General features: G+C 39.9%; 1 protein-coding gene across 1 annotated transcript in view; it reads left to right on the top strand.

The window, feature by feature from the left end:
• Positions 1-11,286, top strand: part of WLS (Wnt ligand secretion mediator) — a 143,965-nt gene extending 132,679 nt beyond the window's left edge. The window contains exon 13 of the mRNA XM_054574545.1: positions 11,267-11,286. The gene's annotated coding sequence lies outside the window, so the exon portion shown is untranslated. The remainder of the gene's footprint in view (positions 1-11,266) is intronic.
• The last annotated feature ends 2,960 nt before the right edge of the window (positions 11,287-14,246 follow it).

Genomic DNA, 14,246 nt, shown 5'->3' with positions numbered 1-14,246 from the left:
GCAGCATTTTCCCCTTCTGAGCCCTCCCTCACACAAAGCCACAGAGCAGCTAACCCATAGCTGAGACTCCATAACCTGGTTCACATGGGTTGCCCCACCCTGGCGATGACCTAAGCCTCTGCCCCATTCAAATACCGGTGAGCTTTTCTACATGAGGCCATGCTACTAAGACAAGGAGTCAAAGCAGCTCTACCTAATACATAGAAACAAACACAGGGAAGGTTGCCAAAATGAGGAGACAAAGAAAAATGGCCCAAATGAAAGAACAGAACAGAACTCCAGAAAAAGAACTAAACAAAATGTAGATAAGCAATCTATCAGATGCAGAGTTCAAAACACTGGTTATTAGGATGCTCAAGAAACTCACTGGATACTTCAACAGCATAAAAAAGACCCAGGCAGAAATGAAAGTTACACTCAGTGAAATAAAGAAAAATTTACAAGGAACCAACAGTGGAGTGGATGAAGATGACAATCAAATCAATGATTTGGAACACAAAGAAGACAAAAACAGTCAATCAGAACAGCAAGAAGAAAAAAGAACCCCCCCAAAATGAGGATAGGCTAAGGAGCCTCTGGGACAACTTCAAACATACCAACATTCAAATTGTAGGGTTGCTGGAAGGGAAAGAAAAAGAGGAAGAAATTGAAAACTTATTTGAACAAATAATGAAAGAAAACTTCCCTGATTTGGTGAAGGAATTATACATGCAAGTCCAGGAGGCATAGAGGGTCCCTAATAAGATGAACGCAAAGAGGACCACACCAAGACACATCATAATTAAAATGCCAAAGGTTAAAGATAAAAAGAGAATATTAAAAGCAGCAAGAGAAGAGAGTTACCTACAAAGGAGTTCCCATAAGAATGTCAGCTGATTTCTCCAGAGAAACTTTGCAGGCTAGAAAGGACTGGCAGGAAATATTCAAAGTGATAAAAAGCAAGGACCTACAATCCAGATTACTTTATCTAGCAAAGCTATCATTTAGAATCTAAGGGCAGATAAAATGCTTCCCAGACAAGGTAAAACTAAAGGAGTTCCTCATTTGGAGGGTTATCAGTTGAGAGCAGGGAGAGGGAGAATGGGAGAAAAAGTGTAGGGATTAAGAAATACAAATTGGTAAGTATAGAATAGACAGGGGAGGGGGAGTGTTAAGAATAGTATAGGAACTGGGGAAGCCAAAGAACGTATATGCATGACCCATGGACATGAACGAAGGGGAGGGATTGCTGGAGTGAATGAAGATACCAGGTGGAGGAGTGCAAAGGGGGAAAATTGGGACAACTCTAATAGCGTAATCAATAAAATAGATTAAAAAAAGAATTGTCACATCCATTTTCAAAGATTGATAAATACCTTCTTTGAACCTAGTCTGTGAGGTTTGTCAGAACCATTTTGGCCTCAAGAGGGTCTCCACTAATGTTTACATTCATTTCCCAGAGACCCAGGTGTGCAGGACAGCGATGTCTCTAGAGCATGTCTTCTGCAAAACTGTGGCACGTGTCCTGGTCTGCACGGTATTCACCCCAGAGCCTGGGCCGCGAGTCGGGCAGACCTGGGCCCCGCTCCACCACTTTCAGTTTTGTGACCAATATGGGATAGATTATGCACCTGTCTCGTTTTCCTCCTGTGTAACACATGGGTAATAAAATTGTACCTGCCTTATAGGATTGCTATTAGCATTAAAAGGAAATAAAATATGTAAAACAGAGAAAAATGCCTGGCATACGAGAGGCTTGCAATAAATGAAAAATAATAGTTTTTTAAAAATCCCTCTACAGTGAGTTTCAATGAAAAGGTACTCTCATGTATATTCTCACAGCCTTGTGCTATCCTATTGGGTAAGTCTCCTTATTCTCATATTGCAGATGGCACTGAGGCACAGACTGGCTGAACTAACTCGTTTAAGGCCACAGGATTAGCAAATAACTTGATTCTAAGGCTTCTCATTGTAGATCTTAAACTCTTCCTACCGTATCTACACTCTCACCTTCTCAGGTATCAAGCATCCTTTTGCTCTCTGACAATTAAGGATCTTTTACTCAAGAAAAGATAAATTGCCACATTGTGTTAACAGCACACACACAAAAAAAATCTAGCTGTTCAACAGCAGAAGATAGTTAAAGAATGCATATCCATATAATAGAATTTTAGGTAGTGACTAAAAATGTATAGGAGAATGTATTTAAGAAAACGAGCCCTGGTGGTTGTGGCTCAGTGGATTGAGTGCCAGCCTACAAACCAAAGGGCTGCTGGTTTGATTCACAGTCTAGGGCACATGCCTGCATTGTGGGCCAGGTCCCCAGTAGGGGGTGCATGAGAGGCAACCACACATTGACATTTCTTTCTCTTTCTTTCTCCCTCCCTTCCCCTCTCTAAAAATAAATAAATAAAATGAAATAAATTTAAAAAAAGAAGATTACTGACAATGTGTTAACTAAAAGGAGATGATTAAAATATGTGCAGTTTTGTCCTCTTTTTATAAATGAAGGGAAAGATAGACACCAACACATTAACAGTTACTATATCTAAATAGTGGGATTATGTTTATCATTTTGTTCATGTTAATATGTGTTTCCTAAATTTGAGTTTTTTCATGTAAAAGTAGAAAAGACTGAGATGCAGTAATTTTTAATTGCAAACCAACTTAAAGTGATATTTACTTCTTTTAAGGGAATTTTCCTTTTGACAAGGTCCAAAGCACAGTATTTGACAATGGGGTTTGAATGTGTTGTGAGATCCTGACCCAGAGTGGCAGAACACTGAGCATCTCTGGTCCCAGGCACTAAATGCTGGGAGCCTCTATAAATGCACATACACATGCATTCACACACATCGTGACAAAGCAACCCAGCCCTGCACATTTCTGTGTGCCCCTTGGGTGGGAGAGAAGGCAGCACCCTGCATATGCTTAAAACACACTAAACTTTCTGCCCCTGATTATCCGGCATTGTCCCATAGCTTGCAGTGGGTTCCTAGATTCAACAAGGGATGAGTTTCTGGAACGGAGTTTGAATGGATTTGCCCCATGGATGCAATCAAGTCCAGGCTCTTGTCTTTGGAGTCCCAAACCTGGAGGCCAGCGGGCCTGGGGTTTATCTCTTGCCCAGAGATAACTATCTCTATTCCAAAACTGCCTTTCAGTACAGTCAAGCTGCAGAGGTCGCAGGGGTCTCGGAACCCCAAGGACACCATTTTCCAGGCCCAGTTTCAGGGCTCCCTTAGACTTTCCTTGCAGACACCCTGTCCACCCAGACTCAGCATCTCCCTGAAGCACTCACCACTGACTCCCCACCCAGCCCTTAGGGGAGGCTGCCTTACACTATTATTATTTCTGTATGAATGGGTCTAAGTGCCTTTTAATTAACCACCTGAAGTGTGTATGTATTATTGATGCATCTACATCTTAAATACAGAGGGTTGCTATGGGGATGACTATTAGTTGCTTTTAACTGGGATTCTTCACAGGCACAAATCTGCACCAAGGAATTCTGGAATTTTAGAGCCATGTACTTGGTTCCCCATAGTAAAACTTTAAGTGCAGTGACCAATGTGAAGTTTAAAGTCATTATTTTGAAAGAAAAAAGTAGAAAAAGGATGGTGTAGTCCCATGACGTTTTCTCTTTTTTTACCCCCTTCCTATTTTGAGCCAACAGCTTTCCTTCCTTTTTCCTCTTTCCTTCTAAATGTCTTGTGCACACCTCTGACTTTCAGTGTACAGTACTGACATTTTCCAGAGATGCAGCTTCAGAATCCACTCCTATCTTTTCACCCCTGTTTCCTAGGTCAGACATAGTCTGATTCCTTATTCTAAGGCTAAGGTCGCTTACACCCCCGCATCCCAAGAAATGTGCCCTTTCTGTATTTCCCAGTTTACATGACAGCTGGTTTTCTAGCAAATCTTGAGCTGAGTTCATAGACAAAACTAGGATCCCTCGATGGGGGCCTCTGACCATCATTTCAGTTTGGAATTACAAAGTTGCCACCCATGACCACTTCCTTCTTCCTGGATTCTTTCTCTATAACGAGGCAAACCTTGGTCATGGCTTTGTGGCACATAAAACTAGACTTTCCCTAAGACGGACAAAACTGAATGAAAATTTAATGAATGCATCCATTTTTATGGACCCTGGAACTCTGTGTTAAAACAATTAAATAGCATATAACCCAGAAGTCGTAAACAATGTAAATGTGGCTATGCAGGCTGTACATACTATTATATCTCATGACAGTAATGTAATACCACATAAGCTAATTTTGATGCTTCCACGAATCAGAGAAAGAGCAGAACTCCTCAGTTTCTGCCTTTCCTCCAACTTTCCTGTCAGGGATTGGAAAAGAGAATAGGCATTGATAAAGGGCAGATCAGACCTCTAACTTCATTCAACATGCTGGTCTGGATAAATTAGAGCTGAAGAGATCGGGACCAAGTGAATGACATCACATAGACAACGGCCTCCTGGGGCGTAAAGACCAGGAGAGGTGCCAAAGAACCAGAGACAAGAAGCCTCAGTCCCTGCAATCCTGAATTTTAAAATACTGAAGGTAAAATCAAGAACTTGATCACAAAAGCAGGCCAGGAACTAGAAGGGGCCCTGCACACCCACAGTCCCAACAGAGCTGAGGTTGGGGGCCATGTGATGTTACACCATCAAAGGAGAAATAACCTGGGAGTTTTCATTGGTTGTACAGTCCTACAAGAGTCACCAGGGGGAGGTGATGTCCAGCACGTTCTTGGTGTTTCCAAAAGAGAGCACAGGAATGCTGCTGGACTCAGCACACCTGGCTGCACCTAGAACACTGAGTCCTCTGCTGGCTCCGGTACTGTGTAAAGAAAAGTTTCATATGATATTTACTTTGGGTAACAGGGTCTGCCTTTGATTTTGGGTTGTATCACAATGACATAAACATTGCAGGACCCTGAGAGACAGAAGTTTATTCAAACAGTGCATCAAGGAATGGTTGCCCTGCTCCTTTTCCCCTGTGTCTGCAGGTGAGAGTCCCCAACCATCTGGCTAGTCCTCGGCCCCAGATCCTGTGCGGCTTGCTCAGCGATGGGCACGTATGATAGAGGGAGGGTGTCTCTTAGACTCATAAACAAGCCTCAATGAACTCAGCCAGCCAACTGCATCAAGGAGGGAAAAAACCCACCCTTTTGTACCCCATTTTTACTCAATTTAAGGCATATTACCTAAAAATTAGGGCTGTTTTAAAACAAAATTGGCTGCCTTGGGAAGGAGTGTGTTCTTCATCACTGGAAGTATCCAAGAACAGAGATTGGGTGACTATAGATATAGGACGAGAGAAGTCTGGGCAGAGATGATGCTGGGTCAGTCCTTTTCCAGACCTGACACCATGCTCCTACATTTAGACCACCCTGGTTTTTTCTGATGATGAAATTTCCCAAATAGCTGGATTCTCCTAATTTGGAGTTTACAGTCCCCTATGAATGACAATTTTAGGATTCTGAATCCATTTTAAAATAAAAAGTCCTCGTAGATATTATTTTATCTCCATCCTTTCAGATGCTGCCTCCAATCAGTCTGCTATGAGCACCTGAATTCATAAGAACAGAGGGACTGCAATATTTTGCCTTTCTAGCTTTGTGGGTCCACTAGAAAGGACACCATCATGTCCCCTCTGGCTCCCTCTTTTGGCAAAGCAGGGGAAAAAACCCTTTACAAGGAACATGAACATACCACGGTGAAAGCCAACCTCTGATTGTTTTATCCTCCTCACCTGCTTCCCAGTTTGCTCAGTCCAAATCCATGTGAAGCAAAAGCACAAATTACTGCTAATTTAGGACCATTAGAAGATTTACAAATTAAACATATTCCCATTGGTTTCCCTAGCAGTCATCTCTGAGTCACATAATGAGATAAAACTATTGCTCTATTTAATAAAGTCTGATGTCAAGAGGAATCCAACTATATAATTCACAGTGAGTGCCCACCCTGGTGTGGGCAGAAAGAGCATTGGGCAGGAAGGCAAGTGACCTACATGCAGGCTTCGGTTTTCTGGGGTCCCAAGACATATCTCAAGATACTGGTGGTTGTGCCCCATCAGTACAAAGGGGTCTGAGCCTTGCCAAGGGGGCAGAGACTCAGGTGCTCCTGAGTGAAAACAATGGACACAGAGCAATTTTCAGCAAGAGGTTCTATTTGGACAAAGCCCAAACAGACCAAGATTCGAGGCAGAGCTGGGCTTTCCAGCTCTGCAGGGTCTGGGCAGGGCTTAGAGGAGCAGTGCCAGGCCAGGGGATGGAGCAGGCTGGGGCAACCCACTTCCATGCTGCTGCCAGCACCTGGCGAGGAGTCTGGAAGGGTGGACCGGCAGGAGAGCATACACTCAGCTTCGCACTTGCACAGTAAGGGGCTTGAGTTATACCATTTCAAGGCCCCTTTCAGCTCTTTTAGGTAGTAGGGCTTCTTTGGTTCTGGACCAGTTTAAAAATAGTCATATTTATAATCAGATAAGGATGAAAATAGTGCTTTATTGATGGCCATGTTGGAGCACTTAAACTGGACTTGCAACCAAATGACCTTCAAAATGGCACAACCCTGACCTAGTCTGGGCCTGTATGGGGGTAGAATGGCTGATACGGCACAGGCTGTCTCTAACCCCTGAATTCTGGAGAAAGAGAGACATGGTCCTGGGCTGGGATCCAACTGTTCTTCCCACGGGAAAGTGGAAGCAATGAAAAAAGTCCCCATCCTGTGTGCAGCCAGCCTTAAAAAGAGAGCCCAGAGTGCAGGGCCCTTCTCTAGCCTCCCCAGGAAGAGAAGTCTCTCGCTCCCATGGGAAGTGGTGGAGGAGAAGGAGAGGACAAGCTCACTTCCCAGTTGCTCAAAGAATGCTGAAGTTCCTGTTTTGTAGACTGGCAAGAATGCAGAAGAGAAAATGGTTCCCTAACACAAGCAGGGAGGTGTTGAATGAAATTCTCAAGGCATACAGCTGGCTCCTGGTAGATGCTCCTTGCCTCTCCTTGCTTCCCAGAGAACAGACATTTGGCCATCCACACCTCCGCATGCACAGAGCCTGCAGCTCTTAGCAGCGGTAAAGAAAGCATTTACTGCCACCCACACACATACTTTGACAAAAGTCAAAGTCCCTGTGAAAATTACAATCTGCAATAGGACATTTTATTTCTATCCATTGACAAGTTTGAGTAGAATGGAGCTCTTGAGTTACTGAATTTTTAAGGCCATAAAAATTTTTTAAAAGCTTTCCAATATGTCACACAATGACTGAACTATAGGAAGTTATAATTTTCCTTGTAAAGCACAAGTGTGTTTATAAGCATGTGTTTTGCAAAGCCCCTGCTGCTCGTCATTCTGAATTGTCTCCATTGGGAGATTCATTGCCCAAGGGTATATATAGCACTGGGTGTGACAGAGTGGCTGCCAGCAGAGACTCTCAAGCTAGACCACGTGAACTTGAATCTTGGCTTTGTCATTTATGAGATGTGTGACCGTAGACAATTTAATTGTCCTCCTCTGAAGTCATTTGTCCCCTCTGTGTGTGTGTGTGTGTGTGTGTGTTTTATCAGCAAAATGGAGATGACAGTACTTACCTCATAGTGCTGTTGTGATAATAAATTGAGTTAATACATGAAAAGCTCTCTGAAGGGTACCAAGCACATAGTAATTACTGCATGAGAATAGGCTCTTGTTATTATTCTCTGTTTGGGCCTTAATGTCTCCCTCTGTAAACAAGTTGGATCAGATGTCTGTATTATAGACACTAATGTCCCTTTCAGCTTTCCTCTTAGATTTCACGAGTTCTAGTTAAGTTCAGCCTCTGCTTCTAATTTGCTGACAAACCATCTAAAATAGAGAAACAGCTATGTGACCTTGAAGAGGTTACTTTATGTTTCCAGGCTTCATAGTCCTCACCTATCCCTCCCCCTTAAATCTTCTAGGACACCAAACAGAATAGTACATACTTCTAAGCTGAAAAATGAACCTGGGCTCCCCTGACCTGGGCCCCAGATCCAGGGCTGCCATCTCCTTACTCATGAGCAAGGTACCCTTGAAAGCAATGGTCTGAGTGAGGCATTTGTGAGGTTGGCTCCAGCTCTGAGAAGGGAACATCATAGAAGACCCCCTCCACAAGCACATGACGGTACTGAGGGCTTTCTTGGATGCCTCATAATTCTGTTGCCTTTCCCATCTTATTTTTGGATAAAGTCAATTGGCAGTTTCTACAGCTAAAGTGAAGTACTGCACACACTCAGTTCAAGCCTCATTCCAAGCCAGGGACTGTCCTTCACTCCTTTCAATCAGGAATTCTGGAACCACTGGTGCATGCCAGCTTCCTGTGAGTGTTCACCCACGCACACCCCAGTCGGATGCAGAGTGACTCAGACAACAATTTTATCAACTATTTGCCACAGCAAACAGGGTTCTCCAGTCTTCCGGTCTCCAATATCTGTTTCCTCACAAAGCTAATTTACATGCTTTAGTTTTCTCTTATGGGAGCACCCCTTTCAAAGTAGCAATTTCTAATTTGCTGAGGATGGTCTAAGCTATGCTGTGATTGCAGATGGGCCCAGCCATGTAATGGCTTAACAGGAGAACAGTTTACTTCTCACCTATGTCCAGGTCTAGCAGGTTGGATGATTCTTCTTGAAACTCTGATTCAGGAAACAGAGCTCTTGCTATCCTGTGGTTCTACCATCTTCCATGCGCAGCCCACAGAGCAGTCTGAGAGTTCTCCATGCCAGTGTGGGGAGAGAAAGAGCCTAGAGGACAGGTCTGGAGGGGTCATACATGACTTTCACCCATGGTGTTCTACTTGGCCAGGACTCAGCCACACAGTGCCATCTAATACAAAGGAGGCTGGGGAACGTAGTCCAGCCATTGGCCAGAGGACGAGGAAATGGGTTTACTGAACATCCTGCCAGTCTCTACTACTTTAGCTATCACATTGGCCCCAAGACCTATCTATTCTGCCTCCGTAATATCTCTAAAAATTTTCCTACTCTCTATTTCCAGTATCACCTCTTTTATTTTCTATCCTTTCATAATTTCTTATAATATCCCCCTTTCTCTCATTTTAACCTCTTATCCTTACAATTTCCTTTAGACATTTACCAGTTATATTTTTAAAACTCAGGTCTGATCGTATTACTCTCTTTCCCCAAAAGGTCGGCGTTCCCCACACTCTGCTTACAGAATAAGATGTGAACTCTTCAGCCTGGCACACATGCCCCGTTCGCCCTGTGGTCTCTCACACTGGGCCCCTGCATTGCCTAGGCCAGGTCCTTATCTTTTCCATGTTAGTGCACGTGATGTTCTTTCAGCCTCTTCTACCTCTTAAAACTTAAAACCAGGCTGACATGTCATACCCTCCATGAAGCTGCCCTCAGGGTGCCCAGCTGAAAGTGTTCTTCCCTCAAACATTCTCATAGTCCTTTGTTTATCTCTGTATTTGATTCTTATGTTATTACTATGATATATGACATCATTCTCATTATTCTCACATTTTATGTCCAAGAACAAATGTGTATTAGCAAAGAGCAGAACCAGTTGGAAAGCTATGTCTCCACATTATGCAGGAAAACAAAATTAATATTCTTGGGAATGTTGTGAATTTAAAACTCTGTCAAATCAGATTCTTTATGCAATCCCCAAGAGTCAGAAGGAAACATCCCTCCCACTGTTGGTGCAGGGAAGGAAACACCTTCTTGTTCTTGTCTAAGAATGCTTTTGGTGCTGTAAAGCCTTCATTTTTAACACCAGTCTCTGGGATTTTATTAATTAGTCTCAAATTTTAAAAGCTAGATTGTGAGTATAGCATAGAAAGAGAGAAAAAGAAAAATTAATTTCACTGTGAAAAAATTTGACAAACACTACTTCAGCCAGGTGATCCAGGATAACGTCAATAATATCATCAGGCTGATAGTATATGCCCATGACATGGTGTGATGAGAATGATACTGTACCTCTGTGGTCTTCCTCCCAAAACAATTCCTCAGGCTAATTATGAGAAAGATACCAGATAAGTCCCAATTGAGAGACATTCTACAAAATTTCTGACAAGTAATCCTCAAAATAGTCAAGGTCATCAAAAACAGGGAAAGACTGAGAAACCATAATAATCAAAAGGAAACTAAGGAGACATGATAACTGAATGGGATGGGATCTTGAGGCCCAGAGAGGACATTAGAAAAGAAAATGAGGAAATCTGAATAAGGAATGGACTTGACATGGGGATATAAAATACAGTGTAGGGAATATAGTTAATAATATTGGAATAATTGTATGGTGTCAGGTGGGCAACTAGACTTATCAAGGTGATTACTTCATAAGTTATATAAATGTCTAATCACTATGTTGTACAATTGAAACTAATATAATATTGTATGTCAACTATAACTGAAAAATAAAACATTTTTAAAAATAAGAAACTTGAGTTAATAATTATATATCCATATTCATTCATTTATTGTGACAAATTGACCAGCCTAATAATGATAACAGAGGACACCAGCTGTGAGATGCGTGAGAAATCTCTGCACTATCATATGGTTAATCTTATGCATCAACTTGGCTAGGCCATTGTACCCAGTTGTTTGGCCAAACACAAGTCTAGATATTTCTATGAAGATATTTTTCAGATGAGATTAATAGTAAATCAGTAGACCTGAGTGAAGCATATTATCCTCTGTAATGTGGGTGGGCCTTATTCAATTAATAGAAAGCCTTAGTAGAAAAGACTGAGGTCCACTCAGCAGAAATCTGAACAAATTATGAATCTGAGTTTATAATAATGTATCAACATTCAACATTGGTTCATTCATTGTGACAAATGTACCATACTAGTGTAAGGTGTTAATAATAGGGGAAACTGGCTATGAGGTATATGGGAATTCTGTTTATTATCATTGCAATAATTCTGTAAATCTAAAATTGTTCTAAAATTTAAAAATTGTTTTAAAAAATCAAAGTTGAGAATTTAATTCTACTGGAGGAAACATGATTTTGATTTAGAACAGTGAAATGAGGAGCGTATACCATTGTGATCCACAATAGCATCTAGAGTCCTGCTGAAATGACACCAAGGGTGAAAACTGATTTCTTTTTCTCAACATGTTCAAAGAAAAAGACAATGAGTATTTTACAGTGGAAATGCTGTGCATATGGAAACAGTAAAAAGGAAGTGTGCTGGAAAACTAAACTCTTCTACTTAAAAGAGGCGTAAAATGTGTTTTTAATGGGAATTTTTCCTTAATTTTAAAATAATTATTCCTCTCTTCCTAGCAGCTATTTCCTGCCACTTCAAGAGACCACAGGGGCAAAGAGAGGACTGGAAGCAGGGGAATGAGAGGTGCTGGGAAGAAAGGTCTTTGCTCTGTCTGGCAGGTCATGTTCAGGACATCAGGTAAGTAGAAGATGAAACCATTCATTCAGAAATATTTGTTGTTTGCCTGCTGTGAGAAGGAAGTGTGAAGATTTTTAAAATGAATCATTTACAAATGCTGCTTTCAAGCATCTTATCATTGTTCAGGGTTGTAACACACGCATGCCATTTATGTAAGTACAGGTTATGTTAAATCATATCCTTATATAAATCATGTATATATAATAAACATAAACATTAAATCATATGCAAATGTAATATATATTACATACATGTATATATGTAAATGTAGAAATATATAGACATACGTATATATATCCTGCATAACTTTCTGTCTTTCCTTGCTTCTCATAGGCAACTGCTATAATGTGTTTAATATGTACTTTGTAAGTATGCATTCTTGGAAAAAACATACAATTTTTTTGTGGGCATATATCTTAAATTTATGTAAATGGTGAGGTGCTATATATTTCATCCCATTTTCTTAGTGGGTTTTTTTAAAAATAAGCACTGTGTTTTTAACATGCATTCTTGTTGTTATGTGAATATATAATCTTTCACTTGTAATTACTACATAATACTTTAAGGTGAGCTTCTGGAATGAAAGAAAGAACTTCCTCTGCCAGTCCCATGGTGGTGCCTGACTCTCACGCCCCACGACCCAGCTTCTCAAGGAAGCTTTGGTTGGTAGGTGCATTCCTTTGGGTCTAAGGTATAAGTATTCACTCACACAGAACTGATCACCTAGGAGAGTTTCCAGAGAAGGGTTCTGGCTCATTTCCTTAAGAAAACCATGCTGGTAGCTTATTCAAAGTTGTAGTTAGTGCTTCTTTACAATTCCTCTCTGCCTTCTAAGAATATATTGTTTCTGATTCCTATGGAACCTTTTCTTTTTTCCTTGATTCCAGAAGACTATATTAATTTCATATCTAAAATCCTCAAAAGATTTCTGATCACTAATTATGTTTCAAGATGTGCACTTGTGGGAGAATGAATGGTAAAGGGTATGGGAGACAGGAACTGAAAGCCTTGTCCTGATTATGTCTGATTGGCTGGAACATCTTGAGCAGGTCTTAACCACTTTCTCTGGTTAGAATAGGTGACGTCACTCTTCCTGTCTTTGAATAACTGTTCCGCAACTTTCTAGCTATGTAATCTTGGGCAAATTACTCCCTTAGGAAATGAGGTAATTAAACCACAGATGATTTCTAGGATGGATTCCAATTCAACAACCGTTTTATCCATAGATGCTTTCTTGGCTCTGTGCCCTTTTGGCATCATTCTTCCATCTGGAGTATCTATTCCCCAGTGTTCTCCCTTCAAGTTTCTCCCCAAGCAGTGTGCTCTCTATAATGCTTTTCCTCAGAACTTAGATTTAAATAAAGAATGGAAGAGTGTTAGAGATGGAATAAATGAATGTAAAATAAAATTTTTCATTTTTCTTATTAACTGGTCTAATAGAGAACTGTCCAAAAGTGATAAGAGTAATAATGTATTAGGTGATTATAGCACATGAATGAGTGAAATAAGAGACATTAATGTTATAAAGGATAGGAGGAATGAATTGGGAATACTATGTTATAAGCTGTCTGTATTACATGTGAACTGGTATAGTGTTATTTGAAAGTGGACTCAAATTTGTTATATATGTATATTGTAAACTGATATGCTGAGAGAGGAGAGAAAATAGAATTATATAAAGTGTTCAGTTAAAACCAGAGAAAGCAAGAAAAGAGAGAAAATAAAAACACAGAACAAGTAAAATGAACAGAAACCAGTTACCAACTTAGCAGATATTAAACCAAATATATGAATAATTACATTAAATATAAATGGTCTGAATATACACTAATTAAAAGAGATTGCCATAGCAAATAAAGAAGATGTAAATATATATAAAAAATTTAAATAAAGATACCAATAATTAAAAGTGAAAGACTAGAGAAAGATCTACTCTAATACACCAATCAAGAGAAAGCAGAAGTGGCTATATTAATTTCAGACCAATAAGACTTCAGAATAAGAAAAATTATGAGGGATAATGAGTGCCATTACATAATGATAAAGGAATCAATTCTCCAAGAAGACAAAGCAATCCTTAATGTGTATATACATAACAACAGAATATCAAAAACAAAAACTTATAGAACTGCAAAGATGAATGGACAAATCCATTATTATAGTTGGAGACTTAAATACCCCATCAGTAATTGATAGGTCCAGTAAAAGAAAATGAGTATTAATAATACAGTTTTAAAAGCATCACTAATTAACTAGGTCTAATTGAAATTTATAAAATACTTCATTCAACAACAGTAGAATGCACATTTTTTTTTTCAAATTCATAAGAAACATTTAGCTAGACAATGAGATTTGGGGCCATAAAACACATTTGGAGAGATCTAAAAGACTACAGACTAGACAAAGGATATTCTCAGACCACAATGGAATTAAACTAGATAACAATAACAGAATGATAGGCTAAAAAATTTCCAAATATTTAGAATTTAACAATATAATCTTTGTTGGGTATAGTGAAAGCAGTGGTTATAACTGATAACATGGAATGCCCATATTAGAAAAGAAGAAAAATCTTAAGTCAATAATTTATGCTTCTACCTCAGAAAACTAGAGAAACAAGAACAATGTAAGACTAAAGCAAGAAAAAAGGAAATACGAATTAGAGCAGAAATCATTGAAATTAATTGAAGAGGAAATCAATGAAACAAAAAACTGGCTCTTTGAAAAGATGAATAAATTGATAAACCTCTTGCCTGGCTAATCAAGAAAAAAGAGAGAGAACACAAATTACCAATATCAGAAATAAAATAGGGGTCATTAAAGATTAATAAAGGGATATAAGGAACAACTCTATGTCCACAA

Source organism: Pteronotus mesoamericanus, unplaced genomic scaffold (assembly GCF_021234165.1).
Source record: "Pteronotus mesoamericanus isolate MK-2021 breed Mesoamerican mustached bat unplaced genomic scaffold, CSHL_Meso_final contig_105, whole genome shotgun sequence".
Classification (NCBI taxonomy): domain Eukaryota; kingdom Metazoa; phylum Chordata; class Mammalia; order Chiroptera; family Mormoopidae; genus Pteronotus; species Pteronotus mesoamericanus.
This window is presented reverse-complemented; position numbering and strand designations above follow the sequence as displayed.